The sequence below is a fragment of the Myzus persicae genome, unplaced genomic scaffold (genome assembly GCF_001856785.1).
Source record: "Myzus persicae strain clone G006 unplaced genomic scaffold, MPER_G0061.0, whole genome shotgun sequence".
NCBI lineage: Eukaryota > Metazoa > Arthropoda > Insecta > Hemiptera > Aphididae > Myzus > Myzus persicae.
In genome coordinates this window covers 8,956-34,466 of record NW_019103046.1, presented here as the reverse complement: position 1 = coordinate 34,466, position 25,511 = coordinate 8,956, and the positions used below count along the sequence as shown (strand labels likewise).

The 25,511-nt window shown below is 29.3% G+C and overlaps 1 long non-coding RNA gene across 1 annotated transcript; it reads left to right on the top strand.

The window, feature by feature from the left end:
* Positions 1 to 1,693: 1,693 nt before the first annotated feature.
* Positions 1,694 to 24,950, top strand: LOC111033681. The gene is made up of 2 exons (XR_002604452.1): positions 1,694 to 1,980; positions 24,752 to 24,950. It is a non-coding gene; the product is annotated as an uncharacterized LOC111033681 (long non-coding RNA).
* The last annotated feature ends 561 nt before the right edge of the window (positions 24,951 to 25,511 follow it).

Below are 25,511 nucleotides of genomic sequence, written 5' to 3'. Positions count from 1 at the left end.
ACATTACATTTTTATAAATAAATAGTTGAAAAGGCAATTAAATTGTTAAAAGCGATAAAGACGTCTTATATTTTCCATTCATGTGAATTGTATATATTATACACGACCCTAGAAGCCTTAATCCGGCTCTGTAGTAATATACTATTATGCTAATATATGAATGAACAACAGAGTTTATGCTTAATTTTAAGATGTACTATTATTATTTATTTTATTGGTTATTTTTATATTATGTTTATTATTTTTGTTCTGTGATGAATAATAATTAGGAAATTCAATCATTTTATTTATAAGATTATTACTACAGTAACTTTTAACTTTAAAATGTCACGGACATAGTATGTCGGTTGCAGCAGATGAATAAATTAATAATTGTTTTGTTACTGAAAGTTGAATTAAATTGTATAATAATTTTTTTAAATTCCAAGATATCTCATGATATCTAACTTTGATTCGGACTTAGTCGAATAGCGTGATTAATTTTTATGGGTAGGAGTGGGGGGCTTCAGCCTATAATGTTTCTAGTTATCTATTCAAAAAATGTAATTAAAAAATACTTACAGGTGGGGTTATAGTATTCTTAGCCCAGTTAGCCCCCCTCCTATTCTACGTCTATTCAGGCATAGGTATAAAGAGTTTGTTTATAATTTATTTATAGTGTATAGCTTAGTATAGAGAAGTATAAAGTATGAGTATTTAGAAGTCCTTAGTCCTTATATAGGTCCTAGATACCTACTTAGTTTTAGGTTTGTTACGATTTAAAGTTATTATGTGTGTACGGATAGTTCATCAGGTATCTATTGCTCGTAAAATATCATATTTTCAGACATGCATTAATTTCATTTCGCATGCCTTCATCATTTACCTAGACACTTAGACGTACAATATAGACTATATTACTGACAACGTCGTATAATTGGATCGTGTCCTCGTTGCCATCTGCATAATAATTATCTGTAACTCCTTAATTTCTTGAACTGCTGTTTGCGAGTTTTACACTCTTTGCAAATATTATGTTTATACGAACAGCAGTATAATATGAATAGGGTTCGTACAACGACGAGCTCTTGATTTTATTTTCTACAAAATAATTATTTGAGTGTGGCCCAAACTCGCCTGGTAGCGTGACCAGCGACGCGTTCCCCGTAGACGTCAAGAGTAGTAGGTACCTAGGTATGATGATTATAATCACGCAATAATTTGGAAATAATAACCGTGTATTATGCTATTACACATAATATTTTTGCATTATGGTCAGGTTTTATCCTAAGGACTTTTCCCCATTGCCCAAATATAAAGTAAGTTTTAGCCATTAGGCAGGATCGTGTCAATTATGTCAATATGATTTATATAAAACAAATACAGTATACATTATTTTTATACAATTTTAAAGGAAGTGATTGCGAGAATGTCGGAACGCAAAAGAATTCGCGATTAGTTTGTTACAACTGCACGCAATCGTCGATGCAACCGTTGCACTTTTGGTGCATATAGTATTTCCTGTCGCCATCATAACCACATCTGGCCTGAATAATGAACGCTGAGAAGCATCGGCGCATTGCATTGCATCGCGCACGCAATGCGTGTGACGTAGCCGCCGCCGCGGGAGCCCACGGTTATTCGGGAGCGCGGAAAATACCGTGCACCGACCGACACTGGGTGGTCGGCTGTGCCGCTAATCAATAATGTTGTGCCAATGATGGACACAGAACGGAACAGATGATGTAAATAAACGGCCGGCGTGTTTTGACGAGTTTTTGTGTCTACGGTCTTCGGTCGCGGTCGCCTCCGCCAGCTGCTGCAGTCGTTTGCGTCGTTCGTCCCGCGTACCGTTCGTCCGTCGTGCCGTTTGTCCGTCGTGCCGTTTGTCCGTCGTACCGTTTGTCCGTCGTACCGCTAGTGCCGACGTTCCAGACCCACACACTGATTAACGGTATCAACGGCAGCGACAATCACAACAATAACAAAAATAACGTTATGGTGAGTGTATAGTTGTTGTATACCACGACCCGTTAACTTGTTTTCCAACAGCCCCGATGGGTTTTGTTAATTTGTTGTCGTGATAATAATATGTATTATAGTCGTCGACATTACTTTAGTAATGTCGCAGGTAGACACTAGACGGTGTCGTCGCCGTCGTCTTATCTCATGCAAATGATTATTATTAATTATTATAATATCAATATTAACATTAGGGCAGCTGAGGACTTCAATCATTTTGCATAGGTATTTGTTTTGAGCAATCAAAAAAAGAGACCAGCCATAGATTTTGTAGAAACAAATTTTATTTTACGTAAATGACAAAGTCGAATTAATAGTTTTGTGTTTCATACCTGCGTTTAATTGGGTATTTTTCTATTTTTGGGACATAATACTATTCAGGTTTATTTTTAGGCATATTTCTTTCATTTGGGCTATATTTTTTTTTTAATGAACGTTTGTGAAAACGATTGTCGGTTGTTCTCAAGCTATTTGACTGCATTGCCGCAGTGGTGGCGATCAAGTCGTCGTTATCATTAATTCAGATTTAATTTATTTTTAATATCATCTATTAGTTGTGCTGCCAGAAAAACAATTTTAACGCTCGTTTTCGGGTTTTTGAGGCTACTCGATAATGTCCTCTGCCAAATAAAAATTATCGTCGTTGTCTCCTCTGTCGTTGTGAACGTTTCGTAGTCGTCACCCACATAATGCACACAACGTATCACCCTATCACACCCACCGTACACGGGGTATGGGGTGGCAGGCTGTCGATGGACAAACCACGATTTCGAGACCCATAAAAATGCTAATGTCCGTCCACGACGATCGTGCTGTGATAGCATATTGTCACACGAGTTTGTCGACCGACATTTATCATCCCTTTATAATATTTTACAATTAACATAACATGTTTGCGAGACGATATCCGACACCCTCCTCCGATCGACGGTTTCCTGTTTTTTGTCCTCCGGGATGGTATATCGTAGCGTTATTTCAACTGGTACTATTATTATACTTTGTCGTACCGGCAGCGTTGTAAGTAGTTACACACTGCACACCAGTGGCGTGCCGAACGATTGTTAAACTTGAGGCAAAACAAAAAAAATGAAATACCCATCCGCCAAAAATATGGATTTTTATGTCCTAAATGTGAATAGTAATTTTTTTTTTACAACATTATTGTTATATTTTATTTATTTTTCCCATTTTCCCTATCACACGCGTTTTAGACTTGAAGAAATTGGCCACGAAAATACCTTCTCCTTCTGCTGTTGGTTAGGGGTTGGTGGTAACGTAGGTGGAAACTGGGACTATATATAGGCGCGATCAAAATGAACCGAGAATAAGGTTAATTTTGGTTAACTTTTGGCGGATAAATCGTACACTTTGGATGTTCGATTGGTAACCGCGGTGGTGTAACCCACTACCACCTTACCTGTCTATTGTGTCCCGAGGTCTCTGCGGGTTTTCCGTATGAATTAATATTGAAACAATTTTCGTATTTTACATGGTAAAGGGTAGGTATAACATTTGATTGCATAATATTCTTTGCACAAAATATATTCATTCTGAAGCATTATGATAATGCATACATTGTATCAATAATGCATTGAAATTTATATTTAGAATGACAACGTATCTTTATCCGGCACGGAAAGTGGATATCTGGATGTATTCTACAGAGACACCTGTGTATTTCCCTTCCGCTGTGTGGGTAATTTATTCAAAGTTTGCTGTCTACAAAGGGTTTTACTTGTGAACTCTATGAATAAATAATCGCATTTATAAACATTGTTGCTGTGTAACTTCTATTCAGTGCATCAAAAGGGACTAGAGAGTAGAGAATTAGGAAGTAATATTTGGTTATTACTTATTTTATTAAAATTCCGAGACCGAATCACCTACCCACCTCGGTATTTTCAAATGCATATTATTTTTAATAAAATATTCAAATAATATTGTATTTACAAATTAAAGAGTTAGGTGCAAGTTTAATAAAAACGTGATAGGTTTATTCTGTAACACTGAAATGTAATACTAATATTATTGTCGGAGGAGAGGTTAGTTTAATAAACCGGTTTAAAAGACAGTTTTAATACCTAAAGGGTGAGACTCTGGGCGAGACACCTCCGTACGTGTTCTTATAATGTATACAATAATATTATGACATCATGAAATAAATATGTTTGAAATGTTATGTTGGACGTTTTTTTTGAATGCAGTGAGATAATATTATGATCCATAAAAATTGTATCAAATTCAAATATCAGTTGTTTAATGTCTGGTTTCCAAAGTATGTTGATTACGTTACAACACAATGTTTATGTTGTGTTTAATATTTATTTTTAGATTATAGTTGTAGCCTGTTGGTATACAGTAGTATACATACATATTTAGTAAATACTTTTCGAATATTTCAATTTCTTATTTGTGACTATTTTATTTTGTAATTTATTTTATTGATACCAATATTTTTTTTATATTTCCAAATTAAAAATAATACGTATTTTGAATATATAATTATGATATGGTTGGTATGCTCAAAGTGTATTTATTAACTAATTTACATTTATTAATATTTTCAAAATAAAATATAACTATAATTTGTAATATCATTGATACTAGTATTTATAATCAATGGTAATATTTTATGATATGAAATTATGCATTATGATCAATAAATATTTTTCAATATAGTTATTTACACAAAATAAATATATTACGCAACAATTTAAGATATTATATTATACCCATAGATATTAATATTGTATTATATTTTTATTTAGACTTATTTCGTCAAGTTTTAAAATGATTTGTTGTTTCGTATTAAATAACAGAATTAGGTATAATATAATATTATTTACACAATCGATAGTAGGTACAAATGTACAATGTTCAATTATGTAATCAGTTTTCTTATGATACATTTTATAAATACATATTATATTATACAACATAAGCACTACCAATAGATAAATTAAGTTTGACATTAAAAACTTACTAAAAAAAAAATTAAATTATTTAAGAAAATTTTTAGTTTCTTATTTTGTAAAAATGGTATAATTTTGTCTTTAAGAAAAGTAGCTATCCATATTATTTTCTAATACTGATAGTTAGTGTGTATTAAGAACACGAGGGACTTTAATAAAAGTATATTATAATTTCAAGGTTAAAATTAATACGATATTTTTCAAGGATGACGAATTTAATATTGTGTCCATGTTCATATATTTTTTAATTTAATTCATCATTGAAATACGATATATTGTTTGTTTCCACGAAGCACGAAATAATTGATCTTGAAATGTTCCTATATAGTGTATATTTCAGAGTTTAATGTTAAAATATAATATTTATTAAAATGAGTTTATTGAAAATTAAAATGTATAAATCATTCCTAGATTATACTTGAATGTCGACTTTTTCAGATATTAACGAGGAGGTTAAGTAAAAATATTTCAAAATTTGTGGGTAGCATATTATTGGATTGAAAGTTGGTAAGGTATAATTCAGTTTACCTATATAATACATACAAGTTGGATTATTCTGTGAGGCATTTGAGAAAACCACATAAAAGTATAAAAAGTAATGAAATATCATAATTTTTTGAAGATATTTTTTCTAGATTTCTTTTGATATAAATGTCAAATAAGTTTAAGTTTTATAAATTGAACATATTAATTCAAGGTTAATCTCATAATATATTCTTTGTTTTTGAATTGAGGGGATTGGAAGCGGTGATTTTCCTTCTTTGCTCAACACACTTGCTGCAACATAAAAATTAAGACGTGTATTCATTCAAGCGTACAACGAATAATCTAGTGAAGCGATAAGAATTATATATCTTTATATCGACTCTCCATATTTTAAATTTTTATACAATTTTAATGTATCCGAAAATTGAAATGTGACAATTTTTAACTTATCTGTACTTTTTTTTTATAAAACAATGTTAAGAATTTCGAGATATATTATATTTAGAAATTTAGGAAATTCGATCCTTAGTAGACTTAACGACTAATTCAAATCTTGTTTTTGGTCTTTATTGCTTTATTAGATAAATCGGATATCAGTATAATGGAATAAATTCACGTCATAATTCCCATACGTCGCGTAGGGGTTTTCGACATGGACGGAAAATCATAATTCAGATCCCTTAAAACAGTGTTTCTCAACCTGTGGTGCGTTACACCAGTGGTACTCAGAAAGCTCATATTTGGTACTCTAAGAAAATCACACTTTATAAAAATAATGGAATGAATTATATATCTCATTAAATATTATTTTTTTATTTGATATTGATTATAAGAATATAAATAACAACTATACATACATATTTTTTGAATCTATTAAATGTTGAGGTGTATTGTCATTATTTTGTAGTTCCTAATAAAATACAATTCTATCCTCCATGTAAAGTAACGTATAGGTAATAGGTATATATATGTTTGATAACCAAAAAACTGAAATCGTTATTTCGTCAAGTGGTACATGCAATTTTTAAAACTATGTAGCTGGTACACGGATTTAAAAAGGTTGAGAACCATAAAATAAAGACGTAACTACACTGGCGCGAGCATAGCGAGACGAGTTCTCGAAACTTGATACTTAGCTTCTGTTTCTTGAGAATCTGTGATTTGTATAGGTATGCTTATGTAACAATAAAATACTATATTAGGTAATATTATAAAATATTATTATTTTAACTTTTTATGAATAATTCATAATAAAAATTTAGGAATAAAAGTAAAGTAGGTAAACTAATTATTGGCTGCGGTACCCTAAGTATGCTCTTGAAATTTAATGACGAAATAAAAATAAAAATTCAATTGAGTAGGTATCTTTTATCATTCAGTTTTATAAATTACATTAATATTAAACTAATTTTGAAAGAAAATTCGCCTTTAACAAAACATTTGCCCTTTGTTCACGTACCTATGCATTACTTTTTTCCATCCATCTGTGTGTTGAATCAATTTATGTTTTTTATTTTGTAGTTAGATGATAATAAACCAAACATTTTGGTTCAAATAATTTTACTTTTATATACATTATACCTGCCAATTATAGGTTGGTAAATAGTTTAGAAATATTCACAATTATATTGATTTTACATATTTAATTCTTTAAATAGTTCCTAAATATTTTTTTTTCATTAAATATGTATTACTTATAAAAGTTAAAATGTATAAAAGTTATAATACAAGAAATTCAAGCTGAATACAGCACTAGTCGAGGTATAAGTATAGTTATTGTTTTTCTGGTTTAGGGAATATAATAGGGAATTTATATTATCAGCTTATAGTCTGAATATTTCCACATTATTGCTAAAATATAATAATATTATGTATTATTATTATCTCATATTCTCAACAAGCACAGTTGTTATTATCTTGTCGTTACCGCCTCGTCTAGTCGTGTGTTATGAGTTTTTATATGATTACCCGTTCATACGCTTCACCACAATATTTAAAGCCCTTCAGGGACGTTATTCGTTAACATACAATTGGTATACGGTTATTGTAATCAGATTATAGTTCGTATTACTCCGCGGGAACATCAACATAGCATAAAAGCCTATACATGGTATTTTTTTTTATAACGCAGGTTGTTTCACGGTTTTTTAAACTTTTTTAAGTGATGGAGACTATGATGGAAACTTTATACTTTATTACCCAACCATCTATAATATAGTAAAATTCTTGAGCCTGGACATTATAAAAAGAACCTCGTAACCTTGTAATGTGCACTTTTCCCAACACATTAATATTTTAATACAGCGAATTGTTTCTATAACCTACTACTTATTTAAAATTTATTTTTAAAAATGTATATTTATGAATATTATTTTAAGATTGAAGTTAGCTGTTACACTATCACTTATAACTATGAACATTTTGATAACTTGAAATACAGTTTGTTCGATAACCATTGTAATTTTTAGCAAAGTATAAAAATTATAAAAATAAGAACAAATAGGGAATACAAATAATATACATAGTATACCTTTTTAAACTATATATACAGATGTTAGTCAAAGGTATTCACCATTAAGTATATGTTATATTATGCGTATTCTAAAATGTTGTAAACTTAATTTTATCTTTTAAGTTTAAAATTTTTGAGCATCTTTAAATTGTATTGCTTCATGTAGAGTGGTTTATCTAAACGTTCAATGCTAAAGCTATAATTTGATAATTATAATTAAAGTTTATCGTTTTTTATTGTTTTTTATAGGTTTATAGTATTTTAAATATAATTATATTAGTTTATAATAGGAATTGATGGTTCCGATTCTACATTATATGATACTAATCTTTATTACTAAGTGACTTATTTTTAATAGATATAATCACGTAGATTAGCATTGCTATAATCATTGATATTATCTGATTAAAGGATATAGCCCATAAATATTTAGAAATTTTAAGTGGTAGGGTACTAACAACTACTAGGGCAGTATAAATTTCATTATCCAGTAATCCAGTGAACCTCCGGGAGGCATTAAATACATAATATTTTATACATATAACTGACTTATACGTACTATACATTCATACATACATATATACATGTATAAGTCATGGAATTATATTTTCTATGGGTATATAATGAATAACGAGAAAGTTGTCGGAAGTTGTTATAATAATTGAGTAAATCCCTACGATAAAATATGCCTTATAGTGTATCGAAAGTAAAAATAATAATTTTCATTAAAACATAAATAATGTAAACTCGCGTAGTTTTTGGCCGTTCGTTAAATTATTTATCTACAGTTCAGTTACGTTTCAGTACATGTTATATGTATTCATTTTGACGTCTTATGGAGAGGGTTTTATTCGATTAAAAAAATATGTATATAAGATTAAAAGTTTGTGCAAAACGGTTTTTGTTGTATATACGACTAAATAATTTAACGATTTCCACTGTATACCGTTTCCGGAGTAATTTTTATCATGATATTTTTCGTATAATTTAAAACGGTTAGAACAATAGTGTTATTGTTATTATTGTTAATTTTTTTTTATCGGACGGGCACACAACGAGTGCGGTTTCATGTGTGTACGCGCGTAAAAACAGCGTCCGTCGGTCCGCGCGGAAAACAAAGGACGACGACGCGATTGGTGGCGGAAGCGGGTTGGGTTAGTGGGTCGGTATACCTAGATCCGGNGGGGGGGTGGTGGTGGTCGGGTTTTACTTTTTGCATGACATTATTATCCCTTGGCCGCGGAACGGAGTTCTTTTTTTTTCCGATTCGGATGTCGTTTAATATTCGTAAAATATTATTACGAAATAATTATATCGTTCGGAATTAAACGCGACGATAAAACCACGTCCGCGCGGCTCTCTCCCGGACGACGGACCACGGTTGTGCTCTGCCCCGGTCCGACGTTACATTATTATTATTATTATTATTATTACTGTTATTATTATACAAATTAAAACCGATTACAATACGTCGCTTGAATCGCTATGCGTATATACCGATTTATGGGCTTTAATGCGTATTCGTCGCCGCGCCCCAACTGCGGTGGGTGTGCGGGCGGGCGGACGGGCGGTCATGTCGGCAGCACGTGTCCGACCGAATGACGCATGCGCTCAGTGCGGGCTATTGATCCTCTCGGGCGCGCGCCGTCATCCTCTCCGCCCGTATTGCGGTCAACTCTCCAGGGCGGCGGCGGTCACCCCGCTCTTCCCCCCGCGACAATTCCCGTATCACCCATTTCCGCGTCTCTCGCTCGCTCGCTCACTCGCTCTCTTCATCCGTTTCCTCTGCCGCTGTTCCGTCGTCATCGTCGTCGTCGTCGTCGCCGTCGTCGTCGTCGTCGTCGTCGCCACCGCCACCACTACCGTCACGGCGGCGGCCGTTCTGTCCTGCCGCCGCCGCTGTTCTCGGGTGTCTGTTTCGTCGGCGACTGTTCGCCGCCGCACGTGTCGTCGTACCCGCGTTCGCCCATACATCGCGCTGCGCCCACGATGACGGTGGCGTTGTGTGTCGTGTCGACTGTTTGAAAAACAATGAAAAAAAAAATGTAACCTCATATACATATATAAGACCGAAATGCGCCCATGCCGATGACAAACGGCCAGAATAGAGACCCGCACTAGAGCATAATAATGTTATACCTACAACTACATTATGTTTGTTTTTGTGTTGTTTATCGCTTTTCCCATTGTATTGGCGTGTTACGTAAAAAGAAACCAATAACTGATTTTTAATAACGTTGATCACGGTTATAAAGATCTATCGCTTTTTAAACAAGTTTCGGTACTATATGAGAGATAAGATAAGATACTGTAAGAGATGATAATTTATTGGCCAAATAACAGTTAATTACATTCCAATATGGGGTTTTGTAATATAATTTTATAATAATATTAGATTGCAAAAAATGTTCCCAATTCTTCGCTATGAGGTATTATTTAATATAATATAATTTATGTAATGATGTATTGTGCATTGTCCGACTTTATATTATTATGATTTTTCTAATGTTCAATTATTGCAATGTGAATGTTCGCATTATATCGAGCATCTTATAATGAGCACACACAAGACATATCAATATGGAGATGGCGATGTTTTGCTCGTCTTAATAGTATGCTCGAAGACTTCGTCTTGGAGATGTGCTCAGGTGTCCGAGGGTCGTGAATTCACATTATGTACTCGTGTGTCATTTTCAGTTTTAGAAAATGAAATCATTTGATTAGGTTTGGTCGCTTTTCGTACCGAACTATTTTACCCTATTTTACTCATCGCTTTTCAGCGTAGAACTATATAGGTACACAGTATTTTAAATGTTCAGGTTTCAACCGTTTAGAATTACAAATCGCAATTGATTATTATATAGTTTCATAAAGTTGTTTTACCCCTACTAAAATGCATACACAATATATACACATGGGTATAGGTCTAGGTTAAAGGTGTGCAATTTGAAACAGATAGAACTTTTTAGGGTAGAAGTGTTCGTTTTTTGGGAACCGATGATACGTGTAAACCTCGGGTTCGAAGGCAATTTCTGTTTGCGGTAGTCTAAATTCAATACTTTTTAAAAAACTGTAAGACGATATATTTTGTTGTATAGGTACACAATTATTATTTAAATGCCAAGTTCATATATAGGCATCATTCATAATATCAATTTAATTTGATCTCAGCTAAATCAGCTTTGATTATTTTTTTTTAACTTTGCAGGCTTTTATATTTTATAGTTTGAACTTATTGCAGGTGAAATTACACGAATTACTTATTCAAGGTTATAATAATTTTAGATTCTGAGCGAAGCGGTTCCAAGCATTTACATTCAGTATTGGTAATGTTTTTGTTTTTCAATGATTTGAATAATTTTATTTTCTGTGGACACGTCTTAGGGTAGTAAAAAAGCTTCAAAAGTTTAATGTATCCCTTTTATAAATCAGCAACCTTATCTATAGAGTTGTTACTTTTAAGAGGTAGTTTTTCGATATTCTTAGTTGTTTCCCTGAGAAAATTTACCAAAAGACTTGAACTACGAAAAAAGTTGTAGAAATCTCATTTTATGCGGTCCTACAACTGCAAAAATCTCTCAGAAGTCAGAACCGTTTTTTAATTTAATGATTTATCATTGCTTTCAGAAACGTAAAGCAATAATAATTATTATAGAAGAGGCTTGCAATTATGAGCTGAATGAAGCGAGACGAGTGCTCGATACATAGTCATTGAATATTGCCCACGCTTTTTAACACATTAATATTTATGCAATTCGAGATATTTATATCGTCAATGCGGGTGTAAAATTTACATACCTATTACATACACGTCGCGTTTTTAATTTTAATTTTTTTTTATTGTTATATCACATTGGTCCTATGTAGACCTGCGTAGAAGAATCATGATAAATTATAATTATTAAAATTTTAATTTTGTTCACGAGTTTATTGTTTATTTGATGTATCGGTTCATTATCATGAGTACATCACGCTCAAGCGTTTAAACATATACCTATACATACGGTGACTGTATAGGCAAACTTTAATTTTGCCACTTTATTTAATCCGAGCCCGTCGTTGCTCTATACTGTATAGGATCCAGTTCGAGCTTACCCGGTTGGGTTAGGTTACCAAACGAAAACTGGTCAGAGGACTAGATATTCTCTGGAATATAGTATTTCGTATTCTTCATTATTGTACGATGAATTTGAACATTGAACGATTAAACTTAAGTCATAGCATATTACAATATATATTATGATCATAAAATAATACAGTGGTTAAACTGAATTTTATGATAGCTACATATTAATATATAATATAGGTATTGTAATATTAAATGATAAAATAGTTTCAAAATGTTCAACAATCTAAGTATAATATATCCTATTTAAATGCGGTATTGCATTATTAAAATTATATAAACTTCTATCTACTTAAATTCAAACTTATGCTTTAAAAAATATTTCAAGAAATTCAGCTTATACTGTTGATATTAATTTTCTAAAGAATTAAAATTGATTGAACTTTATTAGCATTTGACAGTTTTTTTAACGTAATATTTTTGATTATTATACTTTTTCTTTTAGATGATTTATTCATTTTTCAATAGAATTTATAGATACTATTTATAGGTATGTAGGTACATTAAAATTAAAACTTATTTTTTCTAATAACTTATTCCAGATTTAATTTGTAGTATAATTAGTTTATATATGTATTCTAACACACCCATCCCACAAGTAGCCCATCATAAATAGTTTGCTATTCATTGTGAACAGAATAATGTCCATTTGTTATAGTTATGATAACTAATATGATGGTCATAAGTTTATATTTAGTAATTTGTTATTTAAGTTTCATGAAAACATTGTATTGATATTTTCTTTCCCTCTGCATATTATACCTAATACACATATTTTTAATATGTAGGTACAATATGCAACTCTAAAAACGTGAATTTCAAACATCCTTTTGTAAAATTTGTATTTATTTCCATATTTATACACACACATTTTTGTAGAAAATTAACTATAATGTTGTCAAATATATTATATACCAGACATCTACTAATGTTTGAACGGCTCATATATATACAAACAATAAATTGTATTAAAAATTATTTACAAGTTTAATATAATAATGTAGTAATGTAAATTGTAATTATCGTTTCGTGTCGAGGGATCAATAAATTCATCAACTCGTTTAATTTCGCGGATGAGAAATCTGTTGTAAAAGGCGTGTCTATGGACATTTTATCCGGTCTAAAGGGAGAGTCGTTTTCATAATAATAAGGGACGGTGGTAAACACAGGTCATTGTTTCGTCACGACGTGTAAACATTGTAGGTAGGTACGTGTTTTTATTCAACATACGGTCTGGCGAGGTGGGTGGACATAATAATAAGCCTGATCATGGATAATAGTGCGTTTTAGTTCGGTCGATTAAAGCGTGTCACACAATTATTAATTAGAAAACGGTTTTATTGGTGATTTAAAATTAGATATTCATACTTAGGTGCAGGTATTCTAGTTAAAATTAGTATAGCATGTAAATATAATTTGAATAGGTAGGTACATTATTGTTGTGAAATATTTTTTCTACGCATCAGTGTATAATCTATAGCATAATTAATAAAGAATTATCTATATTTTTTTTAACCGTTATTTTTAAGAGGTAGTTTTTGTGATTTTATATTGCGTATGATCCAAACCCTACTAGAGCAATGACATATTATACGTATTAGAAATCTCAGCAAGTATGGTTGTAAGTACAGCTTAGTATAGATTTTTGAATATAACCGCATTCACTTGTATTATGTACATAATATTATTATATACCGCAGTGAGCGAAGTGTAACTGATACTCAACACCCAGTTTTTGTAAATCCTGACTTGATTTTTGTTACTATATTTGTAATAACTGTATATACTTTTATTATGGTCAGATAAGAACTAGTCCGAAACTAATATTGGATGTTTGCATGGCGTGTGCAAACTTGAATGAATAATTGTGTTGGAAGTTAAAAGAGCAAAAGTATTAATACTGGATAATTAAAAAGTTTTCTTTTTCGTTCAAAACGCTGATAGCAGGTCGGTGCAAGGGGGAACGGACGAAATATTTCATAAAACATTTTACACCATCATCCGGCTTTGCGGGGCGTATACTTTCTAACAAAAGTTTTGCAGTTCTAAACCTGGCCTCCCTACTTTTCAGTTGCCTTTATCAGTGCACAGAAAATACCGGCGAGACCTCTGAGCGTAGGTAGGCTAATTGGACGTGTTTAACCAAACTGCTATGGCATTATTAATGTGAACTGTGCCAAAGCTATAAAGTACATATGTGCATTACGCGCAGAATTGTTGTTGACCAAAGTTTGAGAATCAAAGACACTTTCCCAATGTATATTTGAAGTTATAAGTTATAACTTATAACGAATACCGGAATACGTACATAGATCTCGAATTTCAATATTGAAGGATCAGAATATATAGTTATCTGACTGAGCGATAACTAAATAACTACGTTTTGACGGAAACTTAGAAAAAATCATTTTTTTAAATACATTTCAACTATTATTATCAGTATTTTAATTTTTAATTTTAAGAACATATTTTAAATTAAGCCTTTTTTGTATTATTGTAAACTATTTTAGTAGTCATATTATTTACCTAAATTAGGTTGTTGAGTAAAGTTTGTTGCGATTAATTATCCTCGTTGTTATTATATATATTAATATGTGGCTTCAAAGTCGATCTTGTTATCTTAATTATTTTATGTGTCTTTGATGTCGATTTAGAGTAGTACCTACGTTATTATGAGAATAATTATTACATTACCTACACCCTGATGATTCAAATAGACTTTTTTGAAAATTCTTATTTTTAAGTTTAATACGTATAAACTATTATAGGTAGTTTACTTTTTTACTTTTCATATTAGTAATAAGTACATAGAAATTAAATATTAAAAGTATCTATGTATAGCCATAGCGAGATCGATCTCCTCCGTAAATTGAGCAATAGATGGTTATCTTATAGTTCTACATTAGTATACCAATAGACAATAGTATTTACTAATTATTTGTAATATGTACCTATATGCGTGGTTTGTGATAATCAAAGGTGAATAGAGACATTTAAGTTTTTAAGATTTGTTTAATGGTTTTGGCTATTTTACTAACTTAATATTATAAACTTAATTAGGTACTTAAATCGTATTAATTTATGCGATTTATGCGATAAGTTAATTTTTGAATGGAGAATGTGTGATTTTGTAAGGTTTTCTTTTCAAATAGCCTTTAATGGCTATATCAGTGCAACGAGATTTTTTAATAAAATAGACCATTTAAAACAAGATAATAACATCATATAATAATGTTAGATTATATTTTATTTGAGACAGTTTTGTTGATGATTAACTGCTGTAAATTATATTTACTATAAACTATATTTCGTATAGTATACGCGGATACACATGACGTGCTTTACTGCTATATAACGTATACAATATATATATATATTTTTAAATTCATAAATAACCTAGCATAAGTCATTTTTAGGTTTGAAAATAAGCTTAAACTTTTTCAAAAAGACTTAGGATCAAATAATTTTAACCAGTTTCTGTACTTAAAAAAAAAAATGTGAGATAGGTTTTATAAAAAAAAATACTAACGAAAATGAACTGTGAAGATAATATACTTATACACTTGAGAATTTGATAGCTGAATGTTAAGATCCATTTCAAGACTTTAAATTAGTTTTTAGAAAATATTTTTTAGTGAACGAAATTGAAAAGTATATCAATATTAAAAACCTATTGCATCAGATACCTTTAGTAATATTAATTTTAAAAAAATATTAGAAATTTAACTCTTAGAACTATACAATTAGTTTTAGATCAGTAAAACGTAAATAATTCTCAGTGCTCTTGAAAATAATTTTTAAAAACAAAAAAAGTGATTATTAAGAAACTGGGAGTTTTTCGCATTAACAGTTTTGGACAATATCGATATTGTTTTAATTTAATTCAAAAATGAATAACAAGATACTTGTATTTTTCACTGTACATTAAATTTATATTAGGTGTAACATTTTCTGAATATGCAATCATTTTTGAAATATTTTGGCTCTTTTTGTACTATTTATATAGGTATTTAAAATTTGAATATCAATAAATTACCTATGTTTTATAGTTTTTGATTTATCTATGATAGCATGTTGTTGAGTTAAGCTCAAGTTTTTTAGCTTGAACATTTTAATACAATATAGGTTACTCATAAATAGTTTTTACCTCAGTAAAAAAATATCAAAAATACATAGCTTCAATTATGTTATAGGTACTTGTTTTAAGTTCAAATTTTATAACGAGATTCGTCAGAATCACGAAAATATGTAAATTATTTATAAAAGTTCATGCAATTGTTAACTTAAAACCAAAGGTTTGAAAATTTAATACACGAGTTCTCTGAAGTTTTTTTCGTGGAATTTAAAAAAAAATCTTAGCTTAAGCCCAATGATACATTCTATTATAAGTTATTACCAATTGAATTTCAAATTTTGATTTCATTGATTATTCAAACGTTTAACAACGATTTTTGTTGTTTTGTTGTAATTGAAAAAATATTAATCCTATGAACTTCAAACATTCCACTGTACCTACTCACTGAATTTTTCAAAATATCTAGACTAATTTTAAGTACTTACACATTAATTATTTTTTATATAATATTGTTAATACTAATTTTTCAATTAGGTATAGCTGAATAGTTATTTTTTATATTGGCACCTTACTGCAGGAATAATACTTGAACCGCAGTTTTGCCGCCCCTTCATAAACAATAGTTATTACTTGTTGGATATACTTTAAAAAAATGTGTTCTCTGTTATGAGATAATCGTAATGCATTTCGTCGATATCGTCTTTGACATTTTGTAGTTTGCTCATAATAAATGTAAGGACTCTCGGGACACTGTGAAGAACACCTCATTAAAAATACTTCGTGATGTCTATATTTTACCTGAAATCCCCAGAATCATTAGTGTTTAAGAGTTTGATACGAGTAAGAGATAAAAAAAAATAAAAAAATTAAAGCCCAAACTAAAAGGTATAAAATAAAGTGGGATGTGTGATAACGAACAGAAACGATACTGAACGCCATTTAGAGTGGTTGGAATTCGAAAATACTATTGTCCACAGACAATCAATATAATAAAAACGTATTTCTTAGTTTTTCACCAATATTTTCTCCTAATAGGACAGTATTATTGTGTTGGAAATTGGTACGCATATTCGGATTGAAGTTAAAAAAAATGATTATATTTTTGATTTATTTTATTTTGAGCTTTTGTATTATATTTAATACATTTTTGAATCGTATAAATGATATGTTTGATGTTTATTTGGCTTAATAAAAACATTTTATCCTTTTATAACTACAACTTACAAGGCTGTGAATTTATATCAAAGTGATTTTTATTAGCTTATTGTAAAATGTAGCTCTCTTAATAGAAATATTATTTTTACAGTTTTTCTTTTTTATTTCATTTTAAACTGTAATTTTAGATATTTAAAATTCATTTTTAAGACTGTAAAGTAAACTGAATCACAGTGAGGGTTATACGATACAATCAATAATGCAGCCATTAGTTGACGAATGCATTTATTAGAAAATATTTCTATATTGTATATTATACTCTATACATGTCATTAAAGTTGTATTTTATTGAAAATAATTGTAAGATTTGAACAGCGAAGGTGAAGTGTCCGCAATAATTTTATACCTACCTATAACTACTAATATCCATAAATTGTTTACTTTGGTAATGTTATGTGTGTATGTTTGTGTATCCGAATATTTTACTTGTTATCTTCTACGTATTTTCATTATTATATCTTTAAATCACTTGCCACTTAAATAAATGATTCAACAAATTTCACACAATTCTACTTAACCTAAGATTTGCACTATAAAATATATGTCGAGCGTTGAAAATTTTTGATGTATAAATCGTCGTATTAAATCAGACGTGATTTTTAATATTTTTCATTTGGATTCAAATTAACCTTGGTTAAGCATACTTCTATAGTCAAGTGTATTCATGAATCAATTGATTTTGGTGTTATATTAAGAATTTTACCTAATTTGTATAACATATCTTATACTTTTATAGTTTTGTTCCCTTCACACATATTGTGTTATTTTTATATAATCAGTAAAAGTATAATAATATCATGTTTTGATACTATTATCTGTTCAAACAGTTCTATTGATTTTAATTTTAAATTATAGTTGACTATATAATTGGTTACATTTTAAGCTTGTGATCAATTATTTAAGTATTACTTAAATGGTACTTGGCAAATATTCTGTTGTACATTTTTTTGTATATGTAATTATTTGTAATTTGTAATAATAATATTAATGTATTATGTAAGTACGTCATTCATCATTGACAGACCATGTAGTTCATAACTAATGAAACAGGTAGTGGTGATAGTAGAGGCCAAAAGGTTATTGAAGTATTTTGATAAATGGTTTTTTTTCAAAGTTTTGGTTTATGCTTTTAAAGTTGAACAAATATTATAATGTATTAATAATACAAAAATAATTTTATTCACAATAAATTATTATAGAGAAATAAATAGAATGATTTTATGTTTAATGGTTTTGCGATTTCATATATAGACATAAAAATTATTTATTGATCGTAATATTCGTAATTAAAGATTTATGTTTATGTTTTTATGTTGTATACTGATGACTGATGAGTGATGATTCAGTTATTTTTAAAAAACAATATATTATTGTCTTTTAAGTTTTGACCTAATTATTTTTAAAATAAATTAACATATTGCATATGTTAAAACTTATACGATTATTTCTGACTCTGACAGAAGTATGTATTAAATGTTCATAATTTCTTGGCTGTAACACTGTTTTTCAGGTGTAGCTTGGATTAATTTACTTTTAATTTATTAATCAATAATTATTTATATTAAATTCTAGCTACCTATAAAATAGTATAACATAAATAATTTTAGGAAGAAATTAATAGGAACAATATATTATTCTACAATGTGTGGCATGTGCAGCTATATTTTATTATATTTAGTATTAATAAAAAAAGCAGGCAGGGAAATATACACGTACCAGATGTGAGACCTCGTTTCGCGTCGTTAGATTAGGAAATATATAAGAAAAACGACTCTGTCGTATTTCCATTTTCCACTGTATTGAGTTGAATGTTATAATTATAGTAATAACACTTATGTATTATCAAACTGAATAAACATTGAAATAAAGATTTATATCGTTTTTCAGTATTTTCAATGGTTTCAAAGTTAGTTTTTATAATTTTAAAGCAAAAGAAATAATCAAATAAAACTTAAAAAATCAACAAAGTTACTACACAAAATATTAATTCATGAACCTTGGTCTAAAAAAAAAAGTAAACAGTCGTCACTCGTCATACAATCATACGATTATCTATGTATAACATATAACTCACCAAAATGGATAGGTATTGGAATTGGAAACACTACTACTACTGAGCAGCTCCAAGTATTTTTCAGCCTTATTTTATATATCTATTTATGTTGAATGTCTACGGGTGCGTACCTACGGTGTACGCCGTTCTCTTAACAATTTAAAGAAACAATTATTTAGTACTCAAAAAAGTTTGACGTAAAAAATTATAATTTTAAACTTTTTAGTTCAAGTAATAATTGAAAGTTTATAACATTATAACATCTTCATAAAAATCAATCATTCATATTTTTTTCTAGGTAGAAATACCTATATTTTAATATTATGGTACATTTTGATGGTTGAAAATTCGACGAATAATTGTTATTTGATCTATAAGTAATACAGTACTAGTTATATAGTTATTTATATTTTATATTATTATTATTAAAAATAAAAAATACGATTAATATTAAGGGTTTGATAGTAATTTCTACAAAATAGAATGACCTAAGTTAATATAATTTATTATGCTTGAACATTTAATTACAGTTTTCCGAATCAGAATTAAATAATTGTACATTAACTGAAAATACAATATGGAGTACACATTGTCTAAAACGGAAGGATTATTAGACTTATTCTGTTTAATTCCGAAAAAAAACAATTTAATCATAAGAATATTAAATTAGTAAATTACTTACTTACCTTTTTGATTGTACATCAAAAATGAAACAATTTAAATATTTTCTATAATAACTTTGATATAATTTTAAGTATATTTAACTTATTGTTTAATGATAAGCATCGAGGTATAATAATTTTAGGTTAAAGTCCTATAATAAAAGAAAAAACTTATTATTTTTTATGTGCATAATATTATTATAAAAATGTTGATTTTGTGATTTTTGGGTTATTCACTTTTCTTCTGTACACTATATTAACGGATTTTATGTTGATATTAACAGCAATCGTGATGATTATGAAGGCATACCCACACATTTACAGTATAATGACTGCGTGTCAGTGTTTTTCTGTACTTGAAAATGTCGAAAGCGCACATTAAACTTTAAGAAAAACATTTGGGAAAAACGATTTCTGGTTATGGGGACTACTCTCCAGTCATCGTTACAACTTTAACACCCGTTGTTTGTTATTAAATAGGGATGGGTGGGATTGGAACTGAAGAGAAAAATCGCGAAAAGCAAGTAGTAATTTTTATCCATTACTTTTGACAATAAATGGTTTGTAGGTTTTTCTTTCTCTTTATCACTATAATATACTATACAGTCGTAATAAAAAAACATGTCAGAACGATGGAAGCATAAACAATATTTTATAGTCAAATATACTAACACCGATAAGACCTTGCAATAAATTCGTTATTATCATATTTTATTTTGAAAATAATTGAAAATAATCTATTATGTATTCTCTGAAAAAAATACAATTTAAACATGTAATAATGCTAATATAGTTGATAGTTGTTGTTGCGGAGTATAATATATTTTCCGGAACAAAGTTCTTTTTAAATTATAAAAGCTATAACTTAAATAAATAAAGTAAATATTTTTGTTCGTGCCTATAGTTCAAACTACAAAAATAATGATTTATTGTTTTATTTATAGAATACAGATTATGAACAAAATGTATCTGAGTAGGCCGTCTTATTGTGTTAGCTATTGTCTGTATATTTTTTTCTAAAATCGTTTTTTCAAGAACTGACGTGTTTGGGTGGTTGATGATTTAATAATTTAATCATATTTTAAAAACTTGTGTAAAATAATTTTTCTACAAAATGTAAAATGTTCATTGATATATTAACTTCTATTTCAAAGTGGTTAGGTTAGATTAGGTTAGGTTACACACATTAATTTCATACGAATCATAAATGATAATTTTTAAAAAGTGACACCTGTTTCATTCATAGATGACAACATTAACTATGGTATTTTGTCGTTATCTAGTGGTGGTTTTTTTTGGTGGTAAATAAGTTACAGTAGCAATGATGCGATTTTTTTTCGACATAAAATATAACATATTTTTTTATAACAAAAATAACATTGACTCTACAACTAGAACAAAGACAATGTTGTAATTGAATGATTATTGCACTGATTCTTTTTTTTTTAAATTTAACTTATAACTTTTGTGACAATGTCTATTAACTTTATGCTATTGATTAACTATATTTTTGATGCAAATATTGTTAAATTATGTGTATAAATCATAAAATATTTTTCGTTAATTGAAACACAAAAATATACCTTTTCTATAGTACCTATAAGTTGTATAAAATATTAAAATGTATTGAAAAACTAATTTGATTTATAGTATAAACATAAAGAACAATCAACGTTTGTTTTAAAATTTAAGAGGCCACTAGGTGATTGTTATTATTTTACTTTATACTTATTAATATGATTTCCTTAATTTTATGTGGTTAATGGAGGATAACACTATTAGTATCCTCAGACCATATTATTATAATAACTTTTTTTTAAACATTTTGATCATACTCCTAAATGTGTTTGTTTGTAAAATATATAATCTATAGCAACAAATAAATCGCTATATCAGCTAATTGCAATGTGCCTAGCTATTGTTATTTAATAATGAATTAATATTAGTAAATTAATAATGATACATTCATGTGTTTTCAAATCGTTTACAACATCATGTGAAATAAACTCTATTTATAACGGACAGATCAAGTTTTTTCAAGTGCAATATCTACCTAAATAAGTGATAAATGATAATTTTTTTAATGAAAGTTATATTTTAAAATGTCAGTTACTAGGTATATTTCATATTTTTTTTTTACAAAACACGGAGAGTGTTTTTATTACATTCTAAATTTTAATTATTATATGCAATGTAATTAAGGTGTTCGTACTTCAGATTGTAGACGACTAGCTTCTATATATTAATTTTTAAATGAGGTTTTACTCCAGACGATCAGACCCTGCTGTATAAAGATTATTAGATTTTTTAGAGTTTATTAGTTGACTTTTTTATCTGAACATTTTAAATTATGAAGTAGGTAATCTGTTTAATAATATAAACATTTCTCCTTTTTAATTGATAAAATACCATCAACTATTGTATTTTAAATAGAAATTGTGTTATTCAGAATGCTACATCTAAAGATATTTAAAAAAACTAAAATGTTAATGAATTAATAATTATGCATTATTTGTCGATATTTATTTAAAAATGAGAATTAAATATGGGGTTAATGTATGCATAATATAACCAGGAAAAAATTATTTACGCATTAAAAACTATACGGGGAAAATTAAAAAAAACTAAATTTTAAAAGTTTGCTGTTTGTAGTTAATTATTTAATGGTTGTCATTAAAGTAAAATTACATATTTTATCAAATCAAAAGTATAGCCATTTTTTGTAATTCAAATTGTTTTGAAAATTATAGTTAAAATAATGTCTTTTGTTATACTTTGTAATAATAACTCTTAAGTTAAATTTTAAGTACAAATATCAGAGATTTGTTTAAAATAATGATAGAAATATTAAAAAGTTTTCAAAGTTTTATAAAGACCAGATACCAAGATAAGATTTCTTAAGTCATATCGTGTCTATATTAAATTTTAATTAATTGTTGATTAAAATGTAAAGACTGAATAGAATTAAGATTAAATTATTTATTGAATTATACCAAATAATAGTACAATAAGTAAAACACGTTTTGCCGTAAATTTAATTTTTACACTGTTGTCAGTTATTTTTTTCGTTCTTAGTCTTCAAACCTATACTATAAGGTAAATTGTGAAATTTTAAAAATTTTTTTCTCAACTTATCTTTCGTGTCAAATTCGTAATTTATAGTGAAATTATTTTTAAGTTCCGAAACTTTTTACTTCCTCGAATTTTTTTTTCGAAAAACAATCTAAAAATGTATAAAGAGACTTACATTATCAAGACACTGTCCCACGATTCGCGTAATAATAGAAACATAGGAAAGGTTTGTCTTTCTTTCAATTTTTTTATTTTTTGTAACCGGCGTTTTACTTCTACATTTAAGAATTAACTCGTAAGATTGGAATTATGAGTTTTTTTATTATGAGTCATTGATGTTCTTTGAACTTTTGTCAAAATTTTCTTTTTGGGTCAAAGATCATGGGATACAATTGGATATTTGGAAATAGAAGTCTTTCATGCCAGTTTTATTTTCATATCAGATAATAATTAATCAATTTATTTTTAGATGTTTCTTCAATTGTTTGTTTTGTTTTTATTCAATATTGTCGTTTATAATAATATCTATGAAGTATAAGTCAATAATCATATAATAAACTTCTAAAATTTAATCAAAACTTTGTTGCGGGCATAGGATGGAGAAATAAAGTACTAGATGTATTCTATGTTTAAGAAATGATATTGTTTAATTAAACAAAATATTTTTAGTAAAACTGACAGGATATAATAATTGATTGAAACGGATAAAAACTTACTTTTGTGCAGACTGTTTAATTTAACTGTGTATATTCATAAAATTCTTGTAACTTTTTTACTGTAAATGTCAAAAAAGTGAACACAGAATAATATAAAGCTGACATTCTTAATTTCTTTATTATAAATATTAATTTTTTGTGCACAATCAGTTGAACCAATTTCCTTGTCAATGTGCGAATCATACATATTTTCTTCATAGTTAAATGCTTAAAAGTTATCTGTTAACGTGAAAACAAAATTATTTTATTAAAAAAAAATTCTTACCACGATATAATTGATTTTAATTTTATTAAATGGATAGAAATTTCAATTATTAATTATGTTTTGTTAAATTGGTTAGGCTAATATCCTCCGATTCATGTTTTAATTGGATGTTTATTAAATGCTGAATTATTTGTTTACTGCCCATCCTAAGGTCCTAGAATATTCTATTATTTTAAACCGCCAACTCGTTTAAAAAAGTGTAGTATACCGTGTTAAATCCTTTATTCCTGTTGAGAATGGAAAATATTTACAATCCGTGTTTTAAATGTACAATAAGCAAGTGTATTGTAAAAATAAACAAAATAAAACAGAAGACGTGGTCGGAGTAAGTGTTCGGTGACGCTTATTCAATACTACGAACTCGGTGCTTGATGTCAAATCGAGGATTACACTCGGTTATAGGTCACCAGAATCGCGTGGATTTGACGACTTGCGTTTAATTATTTAATCATCTTATACAGCGATCGAGTTATAGTGAATAGTTCGAATTTACCTACATCGATGTATAATTGTACTGTGCAGCGGTAGCTGTATATAAGTGAATAATTCATCGCGGCACAATATATGACGTTAATGTAATACATTTTGCTTTTCAGGTCCATGTGGTTGACAAAAGTGTGGAGCGCCGCCGCTGCCGCCGTCAGATGACCATGCGCCGGTCGGGTCGTTGTCTCGGGTTCGCATTGCGTCAGTGGTGCTAAGTCGAACCGCAGACGACAGTAACGCCGCAACCGTTTGGTAACGTGTACGCGCGCTCTCTCGACCAAAATATACCGTCACGCCGATCGCCGTCGTCGTGGTCGCCGTCGTACACAACCGCTGTTGACAACATTGTACCCAAGTGCTGGTAACAGGCACTGGTCGCCGCGCAAAATATTCGTCCACGAGTTTTTTTTTTACGCGTTCAATAACCAAAAAAAAATCTAGTTCGATGTGAAACGTTTCCGCGGATTATACAATGCAGAAAGGAGCATTATTCGTCGCCGGCCTACTGCTGGTCGTTGCTCAGTGGTGGGTACCCGCGAGCGCAGGATGGCAAGAGAACGTGCGACCAAAAATATCGGCTGTTCGAAGTAAGTTTCATTTTCATTTTTTTTCCTTTTCTCTCTCTCGGTTAGGGTTCAATTAACGGTTAATTCATCGGACCCCGCACGAGGGAAATGTTGCCCTTTTGGCCAGATGTAATTTCAGAAGGGGTGATCTACGTATACGGCAGGGGTTCGAATATATAGAGTATAGACTCAATGGGCAATGGATGAATCGCACGCAATCCTATATTTTTACCGGGGGGTATTGTAAGTTTTAACCAGTGATTGATGAAAATGAAATGATGAATCATTCGAATTTTTAACCAGA